General features: G+C 42.5%; 1 protein-coding gene across 1 annotated transcript in view; it reads left to right on the top strand.

The window, feature by feature from the left end:
• The first annotated feature begins 15,369 nt into the window (after positions 1-15,369).
• The window catches only part of LOC110498375 (disks large-associated protein 2-like), a 230,899-nt gene continuing 218,776 nt past the window's right edge, over positions 15,370-27,492 (top strand). Inside the window, exon 1 of the mRNA XM_090211454.1 lies at positions 15,370-15,877. The gene's annotated coding sequence lies outside the window, so the exon portion shown is untranslated. The remainder of the gene's footprint in view (positions 15,878-27,492) is intronic.

The raw sequence follows: 27,492 nt of genomic DNA, 5'->3' as shown, positions 1-27,492 counted from the left end.
TTTCCCCAGCTGTGACCCGTAGGGTTACAAGGTTTTCAAACATGCCTACGTCCATCTGTAAATTAGCAGTGATAAGCTCTGACCATTTACTGCTCAACCACAGAGTTCAACCTGAAAGAGGAGAAGGAGGTCATGACTTTGACCCTCTCGGAAGTTCAGCAGCAGGGTAGCCACTGACAGTTCACTCAACAACACTGTCTCGTTTCGTGTCACAATTACAGTAATTGATTTGGGTGACCTCCGCCATAAACTTTTTGTTTGCCAGATCATAACTTTTTTGAGTGCGCTGACATTCTTTTTTTGATGATGCCACATCAAGGGATTGGCATATCCTCACATCCGCTCTTTTACCACCTTTAATGTCACACATTCATAAAGGTTCACCTTTCACTGTGGTTTAAAGGCTGGGTAATGATTTAGGGAAGTGAGAGGGAAACTGCTAAAGGTCTCTTTTATTCTGGATGTGTCCACTGCAGAGCATGCTGAGTCAGGCCTTTTCATATACAAACACTCATTCAGGGCCCTCATCAAAACAGTCTCTGGGGAGTCATGTAGAGAGCTGAAGATGGACATTGAGCCTCTATCAAATGGTCCAGTATGAAGCTGCTGTCCCTAATTGCTATAGTGTTTCCCCCAGATGTACTCCGGTGGGATGCAGAGGGCCCCGAATCAACATCAAGGGCTACCTACATGTACCAACACCAGCATTTCCTACACAACCTACAGAAGCTAAAGAAACTGAGGCAGTGAAAAAAAAAACAGATTATCATTAAACAGTGTATCATACCCTTCTTATGTAATTGGAAAAACTGGTGTGGTGCTGATTTAAGGTCAGGTTTGTGATTGAAGGTTTTACCTAAGGTTAGAAGAAGGATTAGAGAGAGAGAGAGAGAGGGGGGGGGGGGGGGTGAGGAAGAGAGATGGAGGGTGTCAGGAGGGGTGAAATGTGGTTGCAAATTTCTTACATGTACACTGTTCTCCACAGAAACAGAAGCTAATACAACAATCACAGTCAACTGTCAATTGTGAAAGGAGAGCTGTGTGGTGTTAACAATTTTGCCACAAAAGAAACCAGACCTTGGTTGTAGTTAGGGTTGGGCGGTATTACCGGTAATGAACACACAAGGGTTCAATTTATTTTTCAAATGTGAAAATAGCCCCAAAAACGTCACCAGAATGCTAACAAAATGCTAACAAGTACTAAGGAATTCTCATAGTGGATGCTAGGTAAATGCCAATGAGGGCATGCAAACATTTACTACTAGGACAGACAACACAGCTCATAAAGTTAATCAAGTATCTCAAAACGCAGTTTGCAGCACACACAAAACAAATATTGGGCAGCAGGGATCATAATCCAGGAGGGGATTGTCTCTTCATCTGTTACCAAGAAGCTTGATCTTGCAAGCTAATGTTAGCCACTTAGTTAACATTAGCAAGTTAGCAAAATCCAGCTGGAGAGAATTTATTTGTCACATCTTAGATACTTATATAACTTAATAGTTATAAGATATATAGCTGGCAAACTTTAGTAGTGATTTTCATACAAGTGTAACTTGATTAACTCACTTAAGTTGCACTGCAGGAGTGACTCACCTCATTATATTTCCCTCACTAACTTTAAACATCAGCTATCTGAGCAGCTAATCGATCGCTGCAGCTGTACATAGCCCATCTGTAAATAGCCCACCCAATCTACCTACCTCATCCCCATATTGTTTATTTTTGATTTTCTGCTCTTTTTCACAACAGTATTTCTACTTGCACATCACCATCTGCTCATCTATCACTCCAGTGTTAATTTTTCTAAATTGTAATTACTTCGCTATTGTGGCCTATTTATTGCCTTACCTTCTCACTCCATTTGCACACACTGTATGTAGACTTTATTTTTTTATATTGTGTTATTGACTGTACACTTGTTTATTCCATGTGTAACTCTGTGTTGTTGTTTGTGTCGCACTACTTTGCTTTATCTTGGCTAGGTCGCAGTTGTAAATGAAAACTTGTTCTCAACTAGCTTACCTGGTTAAATAATGGTGAAAAAATACAAATAAAAAAGCTCCCAATTTGCTTGTTGTACAGCTTTGTAAACAAACATGTGACTGTCTCAAACCTCTGTTTTGTAAAACTAGTCCCGCTAAGCTACATAATGAAAAAGCTTCATAATGAAAAATTATCTAACGGGCGAAATGATGAGCGTGATCTGCTTTATCTATTAACTAGTGTACAAGTTGACTTCAGATATTTATTTAAATAGTCCCAATATTCAAAGCCCAAAATGTCACTTACCAGAATGCTAGCAAAATGCTAACAAGAATTAAGGAATCCTCATAGAAAATGCTAACTAAATGCTAATGAGCGCATTGCAAACATTTTGTACAGTTTCTGACCTAAACTATGCAAGTAACTCAAAAATGCTAAATCAAGCGAATTAATGCATGATTTAGGAAGAAGATAACTACTTAGGTATATAGCTAATTAGCTACTAAATTAGCAAGCCAAATGCACAACTGCAGAGCATTTAGCACATTTTAGACAGTTAACTTAATAGTTATAAGATATCTAGCTAGTATATATTTAGTTTTGAATTCCATACTATAGTTAGATCACTTGGTGCATGCTGCAAGACAGTGAGTGACTCACAAGACTCCGGTCTCTTATGGGCTTATAAACAAACACCATATGATAAGTGACTGGGGACTACTGTAAGCTACATAATATTGTGACAGGTGAAATGAAGAACGCAATGTTCTTCATCTCTTAATGTATTGCACAAGTTGACTATTCAAATTTATTAAAAAACTTAAAATAAATAGTTTCAACGGTATTGACGGTATTGACAAACCATCCCGTGGCTTTTTCCAAATACCCCGGTATACCACATGTATACTGTATACCGACCAAGCCTAGCTGTAGTAGTCATATTCAGTAAACTATTGTGGGGGAAATGTCAGGTTGAAATGCAGCACTTCAAAGAAATTAAAACGCTTCTATTGAATTGCTCAACCTTAATTTTCACTCTGTGATTTCCCCAGTAACCTATTGAATGGGTTGTGTATTATTACACTGCTTTTTACTTTCACATTTGACATAGGCAGATACATTATTACCTTAGGGAGAATCCACGATGGAGGTTAATTCAGTTGGGTAATCACCTGCTTAGACTCACATCTTACGTTGTGAAACCGCAAACAGAATGGCTCAGCATATTCAGCACATTGTTGCCTTTAGCTTGAAGCAAATCTGACTTAATCCATCACCCCTTTGTTGACCCAGTCAAGATGAAGGCTTGAAGGAGCAGAGATGACAGGAAGATTAATGGGAAACAACAGCACATAATCTTGAGCAGAACAGGACAGTATGGGAAAGTACAGGACAGAACTGAACAGTACAGAATAGTACATGTTCCACAGTTTTCATAGCCTGAGGGTGTGTTGAATATGACACCAGACAAAGCCCCCTCGACACCAACTAAGCAGCCTCTGGCTCTTTGTAGCCGGCTCTAAATGATTCAAAACACAGCTCCCCAATCCTGGTGTTAGCTAGTAGGGAAAGGCAATGAGATTCTGGACCGATGCAGCAGCATACTGTAAACTAGGCTACATACAGTTAACTCATATTTGGGAATGAGGTCTGTTTTTCCTGGTTCCTCATGACTGCAGTATTTCCCATGTAACAACAACATGCTTTATCACTACAGTGGATCATAGTCCCTCTACCCCACGACCAGGGCACTCCACAGCCAGAACACGTGAGTCTAAGTCGGCGTCTCAACAGGAAATAAGATAAGAGAGGGATGATAGAGAGGGATGATAAGGCAAGTGATGATAGAACGAGGGGTGATAGAGAGAGGGGTGATAGAGGGAGGGGTGATAGAGAGAGGGGCGATAGAGAGTGGGGTGATAGAAAGTGGGGTGATAGAGAGTGGGGTGATAGAGCGAGGGGTAATAGAGAGAAGGATGATAGAAAGAGGGGTGATAGAGAGAAGGATGATAGAGAGGGGTGATAGAACGAGGGGCGATAGAGAGTGGGGTGATAGAAAGTGGGGTGATAGAGAGTGGGGTGATAGAGAGTGGGGTGATAGAGCGAGGAGTAATAGAGCGAAGGATGATAGAAAGAGGGGTGATAGAGAGAAGGATGATAGAGAGGGGTGATAGAACGAGGGGCGATAGAAAGTGGGGTGATAGAGAGTGGGGTGATAGAGCGAGGAGTAATAGAGAGAAGGATGATAGAAAGAGGGGTGATAGAGAGAAGGATGATAGAGAGGGGTGATAGAACGAGGGGCGATAGAGAGAGGGGTGATAGAGAGTGGGGTGATAGAAAGTGGGGTGATAGAGAGTGGGGTGATAGAGAGAAGGATGATAGAGAGGGGTGATAGAACGAGGGGCGATAGAGAGAGGGGTGATAGAGAGTGGGGTGATAGAACGAGGGGCGATAGAGAGAGGGGTGATAGAGCGAGGGGTAATAGAGCGAGGGGTAATAGAGCGAAGGATGATAGAAAGAGGGGTGATAGAGAGAAGGATGATAGAGAGAGGTGTGATAGAGCGAGGGGTAATAGAGAGAAGGATGATAGAAAGAGGGGTGATAGAAAGAGGGGTGATAGAGAGAAGGATGATAGAGACAGGGGTGATAGAGCGAGAGGTGATAACCTCAGAGAGCCATTCGCCCCAAAGGAAACAGACACAGAGATGCCTGCCAGTAATGAAGATGTGATATCAAATTAGAGTCTGCATTTTGTGTTTTTGATGCACTCTGACATCTCTCAGACCTCTTCTGTGCTATTGCAGCTTACAGGACAGTGTGCAGGGATCGAATTTAGACATGCTGAGTCTTGCACATCCTTATTATCAGAGTCCGTATCAATTCGTTTTCAATTCCTGATTTTCTTCCAAAGAGTGCAATGCAATCACTGAATTGGCTGGAATTTAGCATCACCATTCTGCTTTCAAGAAACGACTGTGTCCGGCACACAACCTTTGTTGAATAAGTTGTTAACTCGGACTGATGTAGCCTGTCACAACTCACGGCAAGTCGAATAAATTAGCAACAACTCAATAGGACAGGTGAGAGTGTCTCTCCGCAAGTAATTTGGCCAAAGTCATTTTGGAGTCATGATAAGGGGGATGGGGGACAGAATTATATGAATGAATAGTCACTGGTGCTGCAATCTCATTACAAGGACAAACTGCATACAGGAGCCTGATATCTCTGTTGGGTTCCTTTACCCCTGTTTGCAATTTGAATAGAAGTGGGATAATGTGTAATGCCTTCGTCTCTTGGTACACAGATTGCTTCCTATGGGAGTGTGACCCGTGAAATGAATATTTGTGAGAGATAAGATTTGTTATGCACTGAGTACAGGGCTGGGGCCGCCATTCCTCCTGACTCAGAGACGTCCCCTTCAAAGCACCAAGCAGAGGAGCAATAGAGCAATGGGGTGCCAAATACTGAGGAGGAGTTGGAAGTGAGAAAGAAGTTGGTAGAGAAGGAGATGGTAGTTGCAAAGGAGGAGGGGTGGAGAAGGAGGAGGAGGGGGAGGAAGAGGAGGAGGAGGAGGAGAAGGACAGAGAGCGGGATGAAGAGAGAGAAAGAGGAGGAAGAGGAGAGGGTGGTTGTGTAGGAGAAAGAGGAGGAGGAGGAGGAGAGGGTGGTTGTAGATGTGGAAAAGGAGAGTGAGGAGGAGGAGAAGGAGACCCAGGATCACACAAGGTCTTTTACATTTTCAGCAAAACCCATTTGGTCTGGCAATGAGCTTTCCCTGCTAGAATAAAATAGCGTAGTAAGAGTTTTGAATCAATGTTGAGCAGTTACATGGGGTTTCACTAGGTCCTACTTTATTGATTTAGGTGGGCTATCCCTGTAGCACCTGTGCATAGGAATGCCCTGCCTAAGACTTAATTGAGACTGCTGCATTCCAAAATGAAGGAGCGAGTGTGTCATTATTGCTAAAGTGGTGTCTTATTATATGTGACCGATCACCTTGATTCGGTCTTATATAGCAACATTTGAAATTGTGTTTTTTTACATTGGATAAAAGCAGAGACACAGAGCTACAAAATGGAATATCATACACTGCATTTGAGGAACAATGGGAAAATAATTCTGCTTTGAAAGTTGATAAACTTGTAACCTCACTTTTGAGAAAATGGCCTTTGAATATTTTGGTACCTCCTGGAGAGATCTTCTTTGTCTACACCCATTCAGCATCGTTCACACCCTCTTAAGCTTTAGGGGTTGATCCGAGCATTCTGTCCGTACAAAAGCAGTCAAGCACCCAAGCTAACTAGCTAAAAGTTGTCGCAGTTAAAGTGGAGTCTTTCATCAAGACATGTAGCTAACTAGCTAGCCAAACAATTAAGCATAATCACAACTCATGAGGTTACTACCCTGCATGCATCTGCAGGTAGCTAACCAACCTGTGAGGATTTGGCCAGGGTTGTTCCGGTTTTGGTCACTAGATGCCCCCATTGTGCTTTTTGACCCTTTTGTTTACCCTTGTTTCCAGTTATTATTTGCACCTGTGCCTCGTTTCTCTTGATTGTATTTAAACCCTTAGTTTTCCTCAGTTCTTTGCTCTGAGTTTGAATGTTAGCACCCAGCCCCAGTGATGCTGTGAACATTTGTTGCTCCAGTTGGACTCTCTTGTGGTACTCTGTTTTTGGTCTTGTTTATTTATTTTTCATTAGCTATTAGGCTTTTTTTTCCTGCTGTACCTACCACCTTGTGGATTTACCTTTTTGACTTGGAGGATTACCTTTGTTCTCTTGGAATTACTTCTGACTTTGTGGATTTTTATTTTTGCCTGGACTTTCTTTTTACTTTATTAAAACACCGTCTCAAGTACTGCTGTGTCTGCCTCGTCTTCTGGGTTCTGCTGACAATTCGTGGCTCAGTTTGCTAAGTGACTGTTTCTCACACCGGAGACCCAGGTTTGTAACCGGGTCCTGACACAACCAGGTTCAATGTTAGCTAGCTAACATTAGGCTATAACAAGCAAAACAAATGGCTCTGAGATACTAATAGTAAGATCATACACATAACATTAGCTAGTGAGCCAGCCAGCTAAAGTTAGCTAGCTAGCGAACAGTACACTTGTAATGAAAATACTTTGTCAAAATTAGAAATGTGTAATATCTGAAAATGTAGCTAGCTAGATTATCTTACCTGGACACATCATGGGTGGATTCTTCTCCCTGTCACAGATGCCATGGTTGCGCTGAGTTTGAAGATGTAATCCAGAGACGTGTTTTCCACATCTCCTTAGGTTTTATACTCTAATTCCACTGATTTCAAAACTCGATCCTCTAGAAAGTGGAGAGCAACACTTATGCAGTATACTAAGCAATATATATTTTAAAAGCCACATTAGACAGGATTACCTACACATACCGACCAGCTCAAATAGACTGAAGCATGCTACAGTACATACCAATCCGAACTCATCTTTCGGCATGTCCAGCCCACTCATTATCTCAGCCAATTTTTTTTTTTACCTTTATTTAACCAGGTAGGCAAGTTGAGAACAAGTTCTCATTTACAATTGCGACCTGGCCAAGATAAAGCAAAGCAGTTCGACAGATACAACAACACAGAGTTACACATGGAGTAAAACAAACATACAGTCAATAATAAAGTATAAACAAGTCTATATACAATGTGAGCAAATGAGGTGAGAAGGGAGGTAAAGGCAAAAAAAGGCCTTGGTGGCAAGGTAAATACAATATAGCAAGTAAAACACTGGAATGGTAGTTTTGCAATGGAAGAATGTGCAAAGTAGAAATAAAAATAATGGGGTGCAAAGGAGCAAAATAAATAAATTAATTAAATACAGTTGGGAAAGAGGTAGTTGATAGGGCTAAATTATAGGTGGGCTATGTACAGGTGCAGTAATCTGTGAGCTGCTCTGACAGTTGGTGCTTAAAGCTAGTGAGGGAGATAAGTGTTTCCAGTTTCAGAGATTTTTGTAGTTCGTTCCAGTCATTGGCAGCAGAGAACTGGAAAGAGAGACGGCCAAAGAAAGAATTGGTTTTGGGGGTGACTAGAGAGATATACCTGCTGGAGCGTGTGCTACAGGTGGGAGATGCTATGGTGACCAGCGAGCTGAGATAAGGGGGGACTTTACCTAGCAGGGTCTTGTAGATGACATGGAGCCAGTGGGTTTGGCGACGAGTATGAAGCGAGGGCCAGCCAACGAGAGCGTACAGGTCGCAATGGTGGGTAGTATATGGGGCTTTGGTGACAAAACGGATTGCACTGTGATAGACTGCATCCAGTTTGTTGAGTAGGGTATTGGAGGCTATTTTGTAAATTACATCGCCAAAGTCGAGGATTGGTAGGATGGTCAGTTTTACAAGGGTATGTTTGGCAGCATGAGTGAAGGATGCTTTGTTGCGAAATAGGAAGCCAATTCTAGATTTAACTTTGGATTGGAGATGTTTGATATGGGTCTGGAAGGAGAGTTTACAGTCTAACCAGACACCTAAGTATTTGTAGTTGTCCACGTATTCTAAGTCAGAGCCGTCCAGAGTAGTGATGTTGGACAGGCGGGTAGGTGCAGGTAGTGATCGGTTGAAGAGCATGCATTTAGTTTTACTTGTATTTAAGAGCAATTGGAGGCCACGGAAGGAGAGTTGTATGGCATTGAAGCTTGCCTGGAGGGTTGTTAACACAGTGTCCAAAGAAGGGCCGGAAGTATACAGAATGGTGTCGTCTGCGTAGAGGTGGATCAGAGACTCACCAGCAGCAAGAGCGACCTCATTGATGTATACAGAGAAGAGAGTCGGTCCAAGAATTGAACCCTGTGGCACCCCCATAGAGACTGCCTGAGGTCCGGACAACAGACCCTCAGATTTGACACACTGAACTCTATCAGAGAAGTAGTTGGTGAACCAGGCGAGGCAATCATTTGAGAAACCAAGGCTGTTGAGTCTGCCGATGAGGATGTGGTGATTGACAGAGTCGAAAGCCTTGGCCAGATCAATGAATACGGCTGCACAGTAATGTTTCTTATCGATGGCGGTTAAGATATCGTTTAGGACCTTGAGCGTGGCTGAGGTGCACCCATGACCAGCTCTGAAACCAGATTGCATAGCAGAGAAGGTATGGTGAGATTCAAAATGGTCGGTAATCTGTTTGTTGACTTGGCTTTCGAAGACCTTAGAAAGGCATGGTAGGATAGATATAGGTCTGTAGCAGTTTGGGTCAAGAGTGTCCCCCCCTTTGAAGAGGGGGATGACCGCAGCTGCTTTCCAATCTTTGGGAATCTCAGACGACACGAAAGAGAGGTTGAACAGGCTAGTAATAGGGGTGGCAACAATTTCGGCAGATAATTTTAGAAAGAAAGGGTCCAGATTGTCTAGCCCGGCTGATTTGTAGGGGTCCAGATTTTGCAGCTCTTTCAGAACATCAGCTGAATGGATTTGGGAGAAGGAGAAATGGGGAAGGCTTGGGCGAGTTGCTGTTGGGGGTGCAGTGCTGTTGACAGGGGTAGGAGTAGCCAGGTGGAAAGCATGGCCAGCAGTAGAAAAATGCTTATTGAAATGTTCAATTATGGTGGATTTATCAGTGGTGACAGTGTTTCCTATCTTCAGTGCAGTGGGCAGCTGGGAGGAGGTGTTCTTATTCTCCATGGACTTTACAGTGTCCCAGAACTTTTTTGAGTTAGTGTTGCAAGAAGCAAATTTCTGCTTGAAAAAGCTAGCCTTGGCTTTCCTAACTGCCTGTGTATAATGGTTTCTAGCTTCCCTGAACAGCTGCATATCACGGGGGCTGTTCGATGCTAATGCAGAACGCCATAGGACGTTTTTGTGTTGATTAAGGGCAGTCAGGTCTGGGGAGAACCAAGGGCTATATCTGTTCCTGGTTCTAAATTTCTTGAATGGGGCATGTTTATTTAAGATGGTTAGGAAGGCATTTTTAAAAAATATCCAGGCATCCTCTACTGACGGGATGAGGTCAATATCCTTCCAGGATACCCTGGCCAGGTCGATTAGAAAGGCCTGCTCGCTGAAGTGTTTCAGGGAGCGTTTTACAGTGATGAGAGGAGGTCGTTTGACCGCTGACCCATTACGGATGCAGGCAATGAGGCAGTGATCGCTGAGATCTTGGTTGAAGACAGCAGAGGTGTATTTAGAGGGGAAGTTGGTTAGGATGATATCTATGAGGGTGCCCGTGTTTAAGGCTTTGGGGAGGTACCTGGTAGGTTCATTGATAATTTGTGTGAGATTGAGGGCATCAAGTTTAGATTGTAGGATGGCTGGGGTGTTAAGCATGTTCCAGTTTAGGTCGCCTAGCAGCACGAGCTCTGAAGATAGATGGGGGGCAATCAGTTCACATATGGTGTCCAGAGCACAGCTGGGGGCAGAGGGTGGTCTATAGCAGGCGGCAACGGTGAGAGACTTGTTTTTAGAGAGGTGGATTTTTAAAAGTAGAAGTTCAAATTGTTTGGGTACAGACCTGGATAGTAGGACAGAACTCTGCAGGCTATCTTTGCAGTAGATTGCAACACCGCCCCCTTTGGCAGTTCTATCTTGTCTGAAAATGTTGTAGTTTGGAATTAAAATGTCTGAATTTTTGGTGGTCTTCCTAAGCCAGGATTCAGACACAGCTAGAACATCCGGGTTGGCAGAGTGTGCTAAAGCAGTGAATAGAACAAACTTAGGGAGGAGGCTTCTAATGTTAACATGCATGAAACCAAGGCTATTACGGTTACAGAAGTTGTCAAAAGAGAGCGCCTGGGGAATAGGAGTGGAGCTAGGCACTGCAGGGCCTGGATTCACCTCTACATCGCCAGAGGAACATAGGAGGAGTAGAATAAGGGTGCGACTAAAAGCAATAAGAATTGGTCGTCTAGAACGTCTGGAACAGAGAGTAAAAGGAGGTTTCTGGGGGCGATAAAATAGCATCAAGGTATAATGTACAGACAAAGGTAAGGTAGGATGTGAATACAGTGGAGGTAAACCTAGGTATTGAGTGATGAAGAGAGAGATATTGTCTCTAGAAACATCATTGAAACCAGGAGATGTCATTGCATGTGTGGGTGGTGGAACTAATAGGTTGGATAAGGTATAGTGAGCAGGACTAGAGGCTCTACAGTGAAATAAGCCAATAAACACTAACCAGAACAGCAATGGACAAGACATATTGACATTAAGGAGAGGCATGCTTAGTCGAGTGATCAAAAGGGTCCATCCAGTGAGTGGAGAGGTTGGTTTAGGGTCACGGCGATTTAGACAGCTAGCCAAGCCAACCGGTAGCAAGCTAGCATAGGATGGAGTCTGTTGTTAGCCACCTCTTGCGTTCGGTCAGTAGATTAGTGGGGTTCCGTGTGGTAGAGGGGATTAATCCAAATCACACAACAACAACAAAAATAAGAACAATAGATATAGTTATAGAGGCCCGAGAAGAAAACATAATAATACAAATAAATAAATTGTCCGATTGTCTATTCAGATAGCAGCCGGAAAGACAGCTAACGGTTAGCGGGCCGCAGATGGGCGTTCAGGTAACGTCGCGACAGAGGAGCCAGCCGGATCTCATTCAGGTAGATAACGTCGGCAGTCCGGTTGTGAAGGCCCGGTGGGGCTCCGCGTAGGCAGTGAAACGGGTCCGGATAGGTGACTGCAGCCCAGGAGTGAATGATGGAACTCAGGAGTGATTGACGGAGCTGGCTAGCACCGGAACAATCGATGTTTGCTCCGGAATCGACGAAAGCCGACTGTCACACGGATAGCAGCTAGCTAGCTGTGAGATCCGAGTATGAATGTCCAGAGAGCAGTTGAAATCCAGGGACATGGAGAGAAAAATTGGTCCGGTATGTTCCGTTCCGAGCCGCGCTGCGCCGTACAAAACTGGCGATAGATTTTCGATAGATTTTCGAGCTAAAGGACAGCCGATGACCACAAACCGTGGTTAGCTTCTGATTAGCTTCTGGATTAGCTTCTGGGCTAGCTCCTGGCTAGCTTCTGGCTAGCTCCTGGCTAGCTTCTGGAGTTTCTGGCTAGCTTCCTGAAGGATTGCAGATCTGAGGTAAATAATACTTTTTTATAAATATAAATTGGTGAAGCTGGTTGCAGGAGAGTGTTTAGAAGATGAGTTGATGGAAAATAAAAATAAAATGTATGTGAAAAAAGTTGTAAATATATATATATACAGGACACGACAAGACGAGGACAAAAGACGTCTGAACTGCTATGCGATCTTGGATAGGATAGCCAATCATGGCTAGCGGGAAGGTTGCTGACTTTTTCTTTGGCTAAACCAACTAGGCTCGTAATTTAACTATTTTATTCGTATTTACAGACGGCATACACGTTTGTAATTAAGGCACAGGAAAGTTCCCATGTTCCAGAAGGCATTTCCACCAAAAAATGTATTTTGATTATTTTTTTGATTACGTTCAAATGGCTCTCGTGTGAAGTAGTGATCCATGACATACGCCTAGTTTCCTGAAACGGGTCACATATGCTGAATTAGTAGGTAATGTCTGTTGTATTGAAGCTGTCAACTCTATAAGGAATTCAAGTCATGACCCCCATATAGTCAGGCATCCCAGACATCACTTCCTCTTCTTTTTCTCAACCTCTTTTTTATCATTTCTGTACACGCTTTTTTCAAATGTAATACTAGAACCAATAAAGGTTCTTTGGCTGTCCCCATAGAATAACCTTATGAATACCCCTGTTTAGTTACAAGTAGAAACTTTTTGGGTTCCATGTTGAACCCTTTCCACAGAGGGTACTACATGGAACCCAAAAGAGTTCTACCTGGAACCAAAAAAGGTTATCCTATGGGGACAGCCGATGAACCCTTTTGGAACCCTTTTTTCTAAGAGTGTATGTGTACATGACACACTGAGGGATATCAATATTCTCTGTGATCCCACCAACCACGCCTGTGTATGAAAGCAGTATGAACATTTCTGCTAGAGGCATAAATCCTGTCTCCTCCAGGTCAGTAGAATGCTCTGGGGATGACTGGTTCTCTCCTGTGCTGGCCATAGATCTGGACTGACATGTATTCCATTCTGTCTGTCATTGTTTAACCTTGTCACCATTCTATTGCGCACAGTGCATATACAGTAAGCCTGGGATGTCAACCACTCAAAGTTGGCCTTAGTGGGAGTGATCATACAATTCAATGGGAGTGATCTACTGAGTAAAGTATTTTTCATCATTTAATTTCAGCGAATCACATGACTGCGAGGAGTGTCTCTGTGCTTGTAGTGTGCTATCGTAGGGAGTGGGTTAGGGGGAGTTTCTCCCGGCTCTCTGTATTGGCTAACGAAGGCCAAGTTTGACGCGTTGTTCCACCAGACTCTTTGAACATTTTGGCGGAAGTTCCTCCGAACGATTAGTCATTGTTAAATATTGAAGGGCCTGTCGGCCGACCGTGAGCCGCCATGGCAGGACACAACTAAACCCTGGTCCGATAACAGCTAGTCCTCTGAGTCCAGACACACACTACTCTAGAAGAGGAAAGTGATTTCTCTGATGAGAGGATGTGTTACAATAAAACAGCAATAACCACACAGTGCCCAGGCCTTATGAGTAACATGGATGTGTCTCAGTAGTCACAACAACCATCCGTATGTACTAATCATTGAGTGAAATCAATCTACAAGTGCATTATACACGTACAGTACATTCGGAAAGTATTCAGACGCCTTTATTTCTTTCTCATACAATTGAAATTGATTCAATTGTTTGTTTTCCTCATCAATCTACACACAATACCCCATAATGACAATGCAAAAACTGGTTTAAGAAAACTGAAATATGACATTTACATAAGTATTCAGAGCCTTTACTCAGTACTTTGTTGAAACACATTTGGCAGCGATTACATCCTCGAGTCTTCTTGGGTATGACGCTACAAGCTTGACACATCTGTATTTGGAGAGGTTATCCCATTCTTCTCAGCAGATCCTCCCCCTCCCTGGCGCTCAAAGGCGCCAGGCTCCCCAGCATTACGCACTCTTGCCACCACCATTACACAAACCTGCCTTCCCCCCGTCACGTGCATCAGTGATTATTGGACTCACCTGGACTCAATCACCTCTGTCATTACCTCCCCTATATCTGTCTGGTTCCCCACTCTGTTCCTGTCTTCAGCATTGATTGTCATATGTCCTTGTTTACCCGTGTGCTGACCCTGTTCCTGTCGTGTTCCATGTCTGTTCCTGATTAAATGTTTGACTCCCCGCACCTGCTTCTCATCTCCGGCATCGGTCCTTACCGACATTCAGGCCAACGTTGGTTTCATCAGACCAGAGAATCTTGTTTCTCATGGGCTGAGAGTCCTTTAGGTGCCTTTTGGTGAACTTCAAGCGGGCTGTCATGTGCCTTTTACTGAGAAGGGGCTTCCGTCTGGGCACTCTACAAGTAAGGCCTGATTGGTGGAGGGCTGCAGAGATGGTTGTCCTTCTGGAAGGTTCTCCCATTTCCACAGAGGAACTCTCGAGCTCTGTCAGGGTGACCATCGGGTTCTTGGTCACCTCCCTGACCAAGGCCCTTCTCCCTTTATTGCTCAGTTTGGCCAGCTCTAGAAAGAGTCTTGGTGGTTCCAAACTTCTTCCATTTAAGAATGATGGAGGCCACTATGTTCTTGGGGACCTTCAATGCTGCAGACATTTTTTGGTACCCTTCCCCAGATCTGTGCCTCAACACAATCCTGTCTCGGAGCTCTATGGACAATTCCTTCGACCACATGACTTGGTTTTAGCTCTGACATGCAGTGTCAACTGTGGAACCTTATATAGACAGATGTGTGCCTTTCCAAGTCATGCCCAATCAATTGAATTTACAACAGGTGGACTCCAGTCAAGTTGTAGAAACATCTCAAGGATGATTATTGGAAACAGGATGCACCTGAGCTCAATTTTCAGTCTCATAGCAAAGGGTTTGAAAACGTATGTAAATAAGCTATTTCTGATTTGTATTTTTAATCAATTTGCTAAAATGTCTAAAAAACTGTTTTTGCTTTGTCTTTATGTGGTGTTGTGTGTAGATTGATGAGAATTCTTATTATGTTTTTAACCATTTTAGAATAAGGCTGTAACTTAAGAAAATGTGGAAAAAGTCAGGGGCTGAATACTTTCTGAAGGCACTGTATACAGTACACTGGCTGTGCTTCTTTGAATTTAGTAGTAGGTTTACTTTGTCTGAGTGTGTTTTAGAGTGAGAGAGAGAGAGAGAGAGAGAGAGAAGTCTGTCAGTCTCACTACCCTCATGGCACTCCTCACCAGAAAGACGTCTGTTGTCGATGACGGTGATAACAAGCAGTCCATGTAAGCAGTCCTTGTTTGGACAAAGTGGTTGATGCGATGTCATCCTAATAGTGTTTCAATGAGGACCATTCTCCACTCTAGACAGAAACCCATAATGAGATTGGGATAAGGAGCCCTCTCGACGCTCTACCAGTCAAGAGCACAGCTTCTCAGTCTCTCAGTTATTAATGAGTCCACTCCATTATCCATGAGGATGCAGACTCCAGTTCCGGATTTTGTGCGTCACCAGGCTGTGTGAACGGGCAGCGAAAGTGCCTGCCTGCCTGTCTCTACGCTCTGCTAGGCTGTTGTGCTGCAGTGGAGAGATTGAGCCGAGCTTAGAAGTAGTCTTGCTGGAGAGAGCAGAGCATCCTGCTGTCATCTTCCCCTTTGCCCTTTATTGCCATCTTCTTCAGAGGGTTCGGATAAAACAAAAGGAAAGGAAGAGAATAAAGAAGGACAAGAAAAGAGAGAGCTGACATCAGTGAGACTGATTCGGAGTGAGAGTGAAGCGTCTCTCACACACATGACTGTGTGATCCTCTGCTGTCATCGTGTGAAAGACAAGCCCATGCTCTCTGATGTGTCCTGCCTCTAGACACCTTGTCAGGTAAGTTCTCGCTCTTCTCTTCTCCTTTTATATAACAGATAGAAAAGTAGCACAGGAGTTTAGTTCTTCTTTTTTTTTAGATAGAAAATACATCTCGTCTGTTCTGGTGGTATTGTTGTGACGGTGGTGTTGTGTTGATGGAAAGGTGGCATGATGATTAAACGGGTTAATGTTGGAAGTAGCAGCCGCTTGCTTCAGCAGCTGTCAGAAGGGAAGACGAGGCAGGCGTGAGAATATAGAGATGGCTAAGCCATATATATCCTACAATTCTAAGGCAATACAGTTAGCCTAACCACGAGTTTCCCTTCAAGAGACCAGTGATCCTTTCACAAATCTCTGCAATACCTCATATCTGTGTGTTGCACATTTGAGTTGTTCTTGTCCTAGAGCATACTCACAATCAGTTGGATTTTATTTGCTTCCATTTTTAAATGGAAACTTCACCGCTACACGCTATTTGGGGTGTTTTCCCAGTCTCCCTACATAATTATAAGTGATGAGAGGTGTTTGACAGAATTATGCACCATAGCTGTATGTTTTAAATGTTCGCGCCGGGAGAGTTCAATCAATGATTTCATTGGTTGATTGAGCCTGCTGTGATCAAAAAATATATGGAGTCATGTTTTCTAGCAATTATTGTGGCCTTTGTGTTTTGACTATTGCACGATCACGCTAGCAGCGAGTAGATACAGTATGGTTGGCCATTGGACTTCCCATCTGCCAAGACATTGAAGAATACCTAGGTTGACTCATTTCCCCTAGCTTTGTAAAGACTACAGCCTGATGGAAGCCCTCCTTCCCTGTCCAATTGTGTTCCCACCCTCGAAGGCAGACCTTTCAAAATGGGAGAGGTACTAGGTTCTACAGGTTCACAGGAGCTATGTTACCGTGCACTGTCTATATGAGATGGCTAGCTAAATAATTACAATGTCTGCTTCTGATGATTCTTCTTTCCGACGAAACAATTGTTTATGTTCTTTTACACACTAACATAGGGACATACTGCCATATTAATTTGAGCTGGAATACGCTGAAGTGGAGTTGAGACAGCAAACACAGGAATTGCGACACCAGCAAGCAGTGATGGGTCTCTACGGTCAGACTGGTGATGCCTATGCAGGTGATGGCCAGCCATGCAGACAGAAGAGGAATGTCTCTGCTGCAACAAATTCAATTGCAGACCGTTCTTACTGGAGAGGGTCAGTGCAGACCCCATGGAACGTGTGTGTGTGACAGACCATCTAGATTTCGACACACGTATGGATAGAGCTGTTCTGGAGACGTTATTCAGAACCTCCAAGATCAACTGGCGGCAGCAGCCTAGACCAGCTAGACCAGGAGGGCAAATGACAAACAGTTAAATTGGTTTGCTGTCGGTAGCTAGCATGAATGTAGTAAGCTCTCTTTTCAGACTAGGCAGTGTTGTTCCGTATAGTATACATTTGTGATCGATTCGGCCATAATGTGGCTTGCTAGTACCACTACAAACCAAGTTGAGCTAGCTAGCTTTGTTTGCTACACCCAAAATGTAATGTAGCCTAATGTTATAGATAGCAGCCTAATTAGCCCTAAAACATCTCATTAGGACTAGCTCTAAGGTACCGGAACACATTGAGAAAAAAGTGTCAAACACACTGTAGCAGCCAAGTAGCCTACTATCTATGGTGGTGAAACTAACAGCACGCTCCAAGGTGCTAATTAATTAAAATAACTTTAGACGTCCGAATATCTTATAGCCTAATTTTTTTAGACATCAATGTACAGCAAAAAAATGTGACAACACTCAGAACACCCGCCATATGCACGCACACATACTCAGCTGTGGGGTTTATAAAACCTGAATTTCATATAATTTTCATATAAGACATCAATGTAGCAGTAGAACAAATATCATAATATTGGATTATTACTTCAAATTGAATAAATCAATGTAGGCTACAACAGGATACACATATGAGAATATATAGGCCTCGTGCCAATGTGATAATATGAAGCACATATTCAGATTACAAACTTGTTCTGTGCTGTGAAGGTAAAGGGGAAAAAAATGATATCTTCGTTTTCAAATCCTCCCACAATGACTCTCTACATGTTAAGTCCATTTAACTCCTGAGAGTCAACTTTGGGCATGTGGCTGTGATGTTTAGCCTCCTAAGGCTGTTCTGAAAACTAGCTGGGTGTCCTCTTTAGCCTTTTTTCTGAGGGCTCTTTGTTGTTTTATTTTTTTTAACGTCTGATGCATAAGATGTTAACTTACTGTACATTCCACCCACTCTTTTGCTAGTATAATCCCTCCAGTCGTTTCTAGACACAAGCTCCCTACCTTTTTGCATGTTGTACAGCCCAACTTTGAATTATTCTGCATGACAAGCCAGGGGTTATATGTTTGCTTGTTCTTGAATTACAAATTGCACTGCCCCCCTCCCCCCCAGCTCCCTGTCTCCCGCTGAGTCTGACTCACTAGTAGGCCTACTAGCTAGTGGAGGTGCCGGTGGTGATGCTGAACTGGTGAGATTAGCATCACCATCAGGATCAGTTTGCCCCTCACTCTTCTCCTCAGACACTGACAGTTATCTGGCTCATTCTGGGTTCGATTCACCATCTTTCTCTCGATGTTTGGACTTGAAAAACTAAATTTCCTTTTCTTATATATTTTTTATTTGGCTTTCCCACTATTCAAATTCAGTAGGGAGACGACTAGACTAGGCTACGTGATGTGATTACGTAGGGAACTCTTCACTAGCTGACCACCACTACCAAGACCTGTGTCAAGATCAGTTACTTCCCATAAACTCTATGTACAAATAAGAGAGCAGGTCTGGAATTATTACATAGAAGGATCACCACACTTTTACATGATGGTCTTTCTGGGGGGCGGAAGAAATAACGAGGAGGCAACTTGATTTAATGCTGATCGCTTTTATTATAATGTCTATAGTGTAGGGATGCACCATATATTGGTTACCATATCGGAATTGGCCAATATTAGCTAAAAATGCCAACATCGGTATCGGCTGATGTCTAGTTTAACGCCATGTGCAAAACCGATGACAAAGCTGACGTGCATACCTATATAACGTAATGACGCCACGTAAAATGTTGTGCTAGACGTGCAACACAGCATTCATAACCTAGCCCTCAATGTGTGCTGTGTGGATCGAGCAGTCAACAAGTCGAGCAGTCATTTGAAAGAGTAAGAAAATTTCAGCGAGACAACTCAAAGGTGAAATCCATTAAAGCCAAGATAATGGCATTCATTGCCCTTGACAATCAACCGTTCTCTGTCGTGGTTGATTTTGGCTATTGCCGATTGGTCAAGCACAGGTACACACTACCAAGTGCGCTATTTTTCAGATGTTGCTCTATTGGAGTTACACAGTAATAGCATCACTGCTATTAGCTTCACGACATACATACTATGGAATGCTGTTTGGGTCTTTGCGTGTCAAAAAAGATACAGTAGCACTGTCAAAGATGTACAAAAAAGTCTGCAAACAAGCAAACACTGGCCACAAACGATGTGTTTACAATACCACGTTGGTAATAAAGCATAATTTGTTCGACTGCAACTTCTGGGGTAACTAGCTTTAGCTTGGTACCTAGCTAGCACCAATACAACCAGCCTGAGAACAATGACCAGTAGAAACTGCAGTCATTTTCATTATTCTTAGCAATGATTTAGGAATCCTTGTGTGTAAGTATTAGCTAGCTTGCAACTTGTTGTTCGTCTATTGAAATTGAACTTCAGTTCATGAAAGTAAATACCTAGCCAGCTATTTAACCCTGTTACCCAAAGCTAACGTTATAAGCAGCCATCTAGCTTCACCTGGCTAGTGAGGCTTGACCGTTTAGTTATGTTTTGTGAAGCTAGCCACAATAAGGATTAGGCACAATAGTGGAATGTGCCTTCAAAATAAAGTATGTCATTGACAGTGATGCAAATGAATACAAATAGTAGAATTATGCCATACTTTTATTTTGAAAGGTAACCGCAAAGTCCACTATTGTGGCTAACCCTTATTGTGGCTAGCTTCACATAGATCGGTCCGACAACCATTAATTAGTCTTATAAATTAGGGTTATTTTAGATGATGACACCTAGCTATATAGTTAGCTTGCTAACTATAGCTACTGAAACAGATTATGTCATTTTGCTATGTTTTTGGCGAGAAAATTGTTTGCATCCATGAGCTAGCTAGCTTTTTCTATGACCAGCACTGCAGGTACGCGAGACAACTTTATCAGCATCTTAGAATTCGTATTGATGAATCGCTGTGACATGAAATACAAGTGATAGTGTAATCATTGTGTAATAACTACGTAAAAAATGTATGAACGCGTTAAATTATTATGTGACGTGCAGTCATATTCAGGTCCTGATTGGTCAACAAGCTTGGTCAACGTCAAATAGTGTTATCTACTGGTCATTGTTTTCTTTTTTTACACGCAAAGACCCATACCGTGTTCCATAGAAATCCTGGTTGAGAATGAAATGACGGAACAAATGAACAACGAAACAGCAAGTAAGTGAAAGAAAGGTTTTGGTTATGTTTTACTGGTAATGGGGACATACATAAATGCCAACAAAATAACTTTTTGGTCAGTGTGGTGTGTGTGTGTGTAACCTTTATTTAACTAGGCAAGTCACTTAAGAACATATTCTTAATTGTAATGATGGCCTACCCCTGGCAAACCCGGACAACGCTTGGCCAATTGTGCGCTGCCCTATGGGACTCCCAATCACGGCAGGATGTGATACAGCCTGGAGTCGAACCAGGGACTGTCGTGACGCCTCTTGCACTGAGATACCGTGCCTTAGACCGCTGCGTCAATGTGTGTGTGTTACATCTTTTTAAATATCAGTTATCGGTATCAGTATCTGGGTTTTTTTGGCAGGGAAAATATCGGAAATCGGTATCGGGCAAAAATGTCATATCGGTGCATCATTACTACAGTGCAAACAGTTAAATAATTAATAAATCATGCCGCGAGAGGTACCGGATCTGGGCAAATAGGTGCCGGAACAAACAAAGTCAAATCTGAGAGGTGCCAGATCCTGTTCTGGCAAGATCTGGCTCAAATTAAGCACTGAACACAACATAAGTATTCCCGTTGTAGAACTATAGTATTTATTATAGGCGTTGGTAGTATATTTTTGTTCTACTGTATAAGGTATATGTCATACATTGCCATAACATAATAGCGTTTCCCAAACTTTGTGCACATTTGGGGTTTTGCCCTAGCACTACACAGCTGATTCAAATAATCAAAGCTTGATGACTAGTTGATTATTTGTATCAGCTATGTAGTGCTAGGGCAAAAAACTAAATGTGTATCCTTGGGGTCCCAAGGACAAAGTTTGGGAAACACTGCCATAACTCTTCTTGCATACTACTGTGTAAACTCACCTTGGACTCCAAAGCAAATATACTTTGTCTTGAATGCAAGCTATGCATACTTATTTGCTACATTGACCAACTTCATTTTTTGAAACATGTTTATTTGCCAACAAATGAAAGTTTGCTTTACTTGACGCCGAGCGTCGTAACACATTATGACACTGTCATAACCATGTCATAAATGTCATAACAGCTGACATAACTTGTCATAAACCTGTCATAATATGATCATAGCACTGTCAGGACGCATATATGTGACCGACCGGCTCAAATCACTCTTATGTAGCAAAATTTGAAATGCTGTTTTTTACATTGGATAAAAGCAGAGACAAAATAGTGTATCATATACTACAGTTGAGGAACAACGGGAAAGTTATTCTGCTTTGAACGTTGATAAACGTGTAAATTCCCTTTTGAGAAAATCGCCTTTGAATTTTTGGTACTACTACTGGAGAGCCCTTCTTTGTCTACACCCATTCAGCATCGTTCACACCCTCTTAAGCTTTAGCACCACCCATTTCTTTAAGGTTTGATCCGAGTGTTCTGTACAGCAGTCAAGCACCCAAGCTAACTTGTTAGCTAGTTCAAGACACAAATGAGAGAACAGCTCACTGAACATTACTCGCCTAAGCAGCGCTGGTTAGGCTGTTATGTTATCCAGAACGTTGGTGACTGCAACTGTGCTGACACCGGCCATATTTATTGACACTGACCATAATGGGTGTTGAGCGTTCATAAATTCATCAGTTATTCTGCTCTCTGGCATACTCAGACGATAGTGCTCTAAAATTGGAGTAGATGCCCAGACTGAATTTACGAACGCACCCGAAATGGTTACTTGCATAGTGGAGTCTTTTGTTAAGACATGTAGCTAGCTAGCTAAACAATGAACCATAATCCCAAATCATGACGTTACTACCCTGCATGAATCTGCAGGTTGCAAACCAACCAGATGCATTGTTAGCTAGCTAAAATTTGGCTATAACTAGCCAAGCAAATGGCTCTGAAATACAAATAATAAGATCATACACGTAATGTTAGCGAGCCAGCCAGCCAGGTAACGTTAGCTAGCTAGCTAGCTAGGTAAACAATTAACCATAATACATATTATTTAGACCTGTTGTGACCAGTGGCAATTTTAGCATGTAAATCTTGGTGAGGAAACTACCCCAATTGTTTGGGTATCAATGCCAGCAAAGCCACTACACAACACAACACTAAACAATGCATTAATTGCACTATAACTATTTGTTCAGCACTATTGAAATGTATACCAACAGAATTCAGAACATGGGCCGTTCTTACAGTATTCTCCCTGTACACCAATTCAGAACCGTAGGATAAATGAAGGGGGTATACAGTATAAGCAGACAACGAAAGCTCTTACAATATTCAACGATTACATTTCTGTACAACAGGCTATAGGCTACATGGGCACCACCAATCAGAACAGTAGGCTAAGTTATGAGGGGGAAAGGGACCAAATTATTAGGGTGAGGCCCATGGGCTACTACCAGCTTACTACACAACATCCACTTAGTATTACTTTCTTAGCTACAGTATACATATCTCCCTGGCATATTACATCATTTATGCAGCAGCGTACAATACATTTTTGGACTCACATTGTTGTGTTATTCTCACTTGAACAGGAAGGTGGCGCGGCGGTCCTTCTTGTGGGCGAATTTTGTCATCAAACTCTGGCATTCTCTGGTGCTTTCAAGACAACTGGGAACTCTGGGGCAAAAAACAAGGTTGAATCATGATGTCAGTGATCTTCAAGTCGGAGCTCTAGAAAGAGGCCCGAATTCCCGACTTGGAAATCCGAGTTGGATGACCGTTCACAACGTATTTTCCCAGTCGGAGCTAGTTTTTCTCAGAGTACCCAGTTGCCTTGAATGCGGCAGAAGTGATGCTGGATTGACAGCATGGCCAATGTATTCAAACGTTTCTGGCCCATGGTGTTGCATGTGAATGTTTATCCTTTTAAGCTTGGAAAAGAGACCCATAAACCCAGACTTGGACCACACACCCACTCCACTGAATAGCAGGCTAGTGATTGCTTTGCAACACTTGCAGTTAGCCATTGATTCCTTCCAAACCACTCATTGCTGAATTTGTGATTTCCAACTTGTGTAATGTTTATGTCCATTGGCCGATGAGCGCCGATAAGTTTGGTTGGTAATTTCTCTCTGACAAGCATTGAAAAGGATTTGTCGACTTGATAAATGCCGACTGCTTGTCTAGCTTGCTCGTTAAGATTTTGAAAGTATGCTGTTCGAATGATCAGTCCAATCAAAGCTACGGAAGATATAACATGATTTGACGTCATTTTATCTGTTGCCAATGACCTTGAACCTTCTTAGATGGGCACTTCTATTGTAAATCTATGGCAGCACCCAAGGGGCTTGGATTTTCGAGCTCTCCCCGTAGAGTTTGTGGTGACGTAGTGTCCCCATGAGTGACAGAACACTGAGCCAATCATGGCGCAACTAGAGAACATTGCCAACCCCTACGCTCTGTATTTTCCGCTGGCTGTCCCGCTGAAACACTTGCATTTTATATGCAGCTTTATTAATTGATATGTGATTTGTATTAATGCCGAAATAACATGCAAAACAGGCAACAGAAATGTTTTATTATTTTTAGCTAAACAGGTGGGGCTCAGAACAGGTGGGGCAGACCTGCCCTAAATGTATTGCATTATTTTATGGCAGGTTATGACACCTACATAATAGTGTCAAAACCCACAAAACCTGCCACACAAGGCAAAACATCTCATTGCACCATAGCCTACTTGTCAACAGTGCATTTATGTTATATAACATTTTCTGAAATTGACCATATTAAATTATCATGTAATTGCGCACAAAATGATGTCAGACATGCACCTACCCCAATGCTCTGTTGCTGATGACTGGTATGAATGCACGAGCCGATTTCTGGAGCAGGACAAGACACCCTCTTTTTGACTGATGACTCACATAAGGGGCATGTACAAAACTTGATAGGCCTATCTGGCTTCTATGATTATGATGGTCATAATGCTTCTTGACAGTGTCATAAAGTGATTTTTTTTGGTCCAAGTAAAGTGACACAGGATGGTCCTAGTGCTTCATGACAGTTTCATAAAGTGTATTTTATGCAAGTTATTTAAAATATGATGGGGAAAAAACAACAACAAAACACATTTTCAAACGAAAGGAAACTTCATGGCAGGGAAAAAGGTACATTAGAATAAATGTGGATTTCAAATCAAATGTTATTTGTCACAAGTTCCGAATACACATAACCAACAATGCAGTTCAAGAAAGAGTTAAGAAAATATTTACTAAATAAACTAAAGTAAAAAAATTATAAAAAGTAACACAATAAAATAACAATAACAAGGCTATATACAGGGGGTACCGGTACCGAGTCAATGTGCGAGGTACAGGTTAACCGAGGTATTTGTACATGTCGGTATGGGTAAAGTGACTGTGCATTGATAATAGACAGCGCGTAGCAGCAGTGAAAAAATAAATGTCAATGTAAATAGGGTGGCCATTTGATTAATTGTTCAGCAGTCTTGTGGCTTGGGGGTAGAAGCTCTTAAGGAGTCTTTTGGTCCTAGACTTGGCTCTCCAGTACCGCTTGTCATGCGGTAGCAGATACAACAGTCTATGACTTAGGTGACTGGAGTCTTTGACAATGTTTTGGGCCTTCCTCTGACATGCCTAGTACATAGGTCCTGGATGGAAGGAAGCTTGGCCCCAGTGATGTACTGGGCCATACGCACTACCTTCTGTTTCATCTTACGGTCGGATGCTCTCGATGGTGCAGCTGCAGAACTTTGAGGATCTGGGGACCCATGTCAAATCTTTTCAATCTCCTGAGGGAGAAAAGTTGTTGTCGTGCCCTCTTCAGAACTGTCTTGGTGTGTTTGGACCATGATAGTTCGTTGGTGATGTGGACACCAAGGAACTTGAAACACTCTAATGTAGGTGTGACAACCAGCCATAAAATAACACAGTATATGTCATAACAGGTGTAAATATATGGGTCATAAGTGTTATGACCATGTTATGACAGGTTATGACAAGTTATGTCAGTTGTTATGACATGGTTATGACCGTAAATATGACATGGTTATGACTGTTTTTCGATCGTTTTTAAAACAAGTTTTTAGAATGTTTTTGCTTATTTATTACATTTTGTGTTGGCTAAATGTTGAGGCAGGTTCCTGAATGTTCTTGATCTGGTGAACCCCTTAAGTTGGGCAACGGCATCTGGTCTTTCAGAACTTCATGAACTCCATGACTTTGGACTCAAAGACATTTTGGCTATTGCCAGCCCCATGCAGTCTTTTCCTCTTCCAAGTTAGATGATGTTGAGCATGAGCTTGTTCCCAGCTGAAAACTTTCATCCAATGAGTCTACAGGACCTCTACTACTAAAGCTGGTGTCAAGGTCGTCATCATTAGCAGAAGGATTAGTCTAGTCGGTGATTAACCAACATTGTACTGCTTTGTTCCCATCAATACACACCCAAACAAAGTACTACAGTATATCCACCCAGCTCGTGTCAATAGATCATGCTGACTAACCTTCCCACGCAATACCCCCCCCCCCCCCCCCAAACAGGCCAGTCACACTAGCCTCTGTGGTAGTTAGTTAGCTATCTCAGGGTTTCCTAAACACAAAGCCTGCCCCCCCTTATTTATTACATTTAAAAAACAGAAACCTTATTTACATAAGTATTCAGACCCTTTGCATCATTCTTAAATGGAAGAAGTTTGGAACCACCAAGACTCTTACTAGAGCTGGCCTCCAGGCCAAACCGAGTAATCGGGAGAGAGGGGCCTTGGTCAGGGAGGTGGCCAAGAAGCCGATGGTTCCTCTGTGGAGATGTGAGAACCTTCCAGAAGGACAACCATCTCTGCGGCACTCTACCAATCAGGCCTTTATGGTAGAGTGGCCAGACAGAAGCCACTCCTCAGTAAAAGGCACATGACAGCCCGCTTGGAGTTTGCCAAAAGGCACCCAACGACTCTCAGACCATGAGAAACAAGATTCTCTGGTCTGATGAAACCAAGATTAAACTCCTTGGCCTGAATGCGTCACATCTGGAGGAAACCTGGCACCATCCCTACGGTGAAACATGGTGGTGGCAGTATCATGCTGTGGGGATTTTTTCAGCAGTGGGGACTGGGAGACTGGTCAGGATCGAGGAAAAGATGAACGGAGCAAAGTACGGGGAGATCCTTAACTTCACTAGGGTAGGGGGCAGCATTCGGAATGTTGGATGAAAAGCATGCCCAAATTAAACTGTCTGCTACTCAGTCCCATAATATGCATATAATTAGGATATTTGGATAGAAAACACTCTAAAGTATCCAAAGCTGTTAAAATAATGTATGTGAGTATAACAGAACTGATATGGCAGGCGAAAACCTGTGGAAAATCCAACCAGGAAGTACTATTATTTTGAAAGGCTGTTTTTCCATTGAAAGCCTATCCACCATACAAAGACTTAGGACCCATTTCACGAGCTCTGTGCCTTCATCTACATGTGACCAGTCTTTGGGCATTGTTTCAGGCTTCTACTCTGAAAAATGAGGGAGATACAGCACTTACAATCAGTGGCCAGTGGAAATTTCCATTCATCAGCCATGCGCCCTGATCGTGAATGCGCCTATCTTGTTTCTCCTTTCCTATTGACGAAGCTCTTGTCCGGTTGAAATATTATTGATTATTTATGACAAAAACAACCAGAGGATTGATTTTAAACGTCGTTTGGCATTTTTCTACTGTTATTATACTTTAAAAAAACTTTTCATCCTGGAATTAGTGCACGCGCCTTCTGCATTCGGATTACTGGACAAAACGCGCAAAAAAAAAAGGAGGTTTTTGCTCATAAAGAGGGACATTATCGAACAAAACAAACATTTATTGTCTAACATGGAGACCTGGGAGTGCCACCAGATGAAGATCATCAAAGGTATGTGATTAATTTTAATGCTATTTCTGACTTTTGTGACACTCCTTGGCTGTAAAATGGCTGTATGCGTTTCTGTGGCTAGCCAACATGAACGTAAAGTGTGCTTTCGTCGTAAAGCGTTTTTGAAATCTGACACAGCGGTTGCATTAAGGAGAAGTTTATCTATATTTCCATGAAAACACTTGTATAGTTTATCAATGTTTATGATGAGTATTTCTGTCATTTTATGTGGCTCTC

This window comes from Oncorhynchus mykiss, chromosome 19 (assembly GCF_057628025.1).
Source record: "Oncorhynchus mykiss isolate SJ-2025 chromosome 19, ASM5762802v1, whole genome shotgun sequence".
NCBI lineage: Eukaryota > Metazoa > Chordata > Actinopteri > Salmoniformes > Salmonidae > Oncorhynchus > Oncorhynchus mykiss.
This window is presented reverse-complemented; position numbering and strand designations above follow the sequence as displayed.